The sequence below is a fragment of the Monopterus albus genome, unplaced genomic scaffold (assembly GCF_001952655.1).
Source record: "Monopterus albus unplaced genomic scaffold, M_albus_1.0 scaffold193.1, whole genome shotgun sequence".
NCBI lineage: Eukaryota > Metazoa > Chordata > Actinopteri > Synbranchiformes > Synbranchidae > Monopterus > Monopterus albus.
This window is the reverse complement of record NW_018128073.1, coordinates 279,036-280,192: the sequence shown is the minus strand read 5'-3', so window position 1 is coordinate 280,192 and position 1,157 is coordinate 279,036.

The following is a 1,157-nucleotide window of genomic DNA, read 5'->3' as shown; positions in this document are numbered from 1 at the left end:
CTCCAATGCTGGATTAATTATGAACTTTCAAGCCTAAAAAAAACACTTTTCTCAATATTTGCAGCATAAGGACATCATTTCTAGATTCTACATCACCCGCACTATTACCACACAAAGAATCAAGCATTCTACTGTACTTTCAAGTTTAATAAAAACACTTTTCTTAATATTTGCAGCATAAGGACATCATTTCTAGATTCTACATCACCCGCACTATTACCACACAAAAAATCAAGCATTTCTACTGTATCATTCTGAAGAAAACTCACATTCCATGTGCAAGATTTGAAATCCAATACTGGATTTAGCAGGTGCTTGATGTTCTACCCTGTCTTTACTGTTATAAGCAACAGGCTATATTTATCTGAAGCACTGGCTGTAAGCTGCAACTGTGGACTTCAGACCAGCTCCAATACATACCAATGGATGATGTCATGCCATCCTTATGTCCACGCTGTAGCCTGTCAATGATAATGCTTCTGCAGTAGTTGTCACACCGGACAGAGGATTCTTCTGTTTTACTCTGCCCTCACTGCTGAGTGCTGCAGGAGGGGAGGAGTGTTTAGACCCCACTGGGACCTGCAGAGTGAACCTGCTATGTCTGCTTTGCTGCAGGTCCAGTCCTCTCACGTCTTCCCTGATAATAACACAAAGTCATACAGCTAAAGTACAGTGTTGGGATTGGCTCCAGCTCCTCTGAACTCAATTCTGTCATAACAAGGTTCAGGTGGTTAAAACTGGATTCATTAGAGCTCACAATGTTGGCACTCTGCTTCCAGTCTGAGCCGAACATCATGGTTTATTGTCCAAATACACAGGTGGTAAATAAAAGCATGCTGGTGGTTTGTTTTCAGCTGACACTAACTCACACTTCTTGGCAGCAGCAAATCATTTGAATTGTCTTGATCATCCTGATGATCTCTGATTAGCAGAGACGGCATCCATCCCACTTTGGGTGGTGCAGCTCTTTTATCTAGAAATCTGGACGAGTTTGTTTTACAACCTAAATTATGACAACCCAGAGTTGAGTCCAGGATGCAGGGTCGCAGTCTTACACGCCTCTCTGCTGTCTCCCTTGCAGCTGCTACCCACCCAACGCTCCCAGTACCCCATAGAGACTGTGTCTGCCCCCCGCCCACCTAAATTATATAAATCAA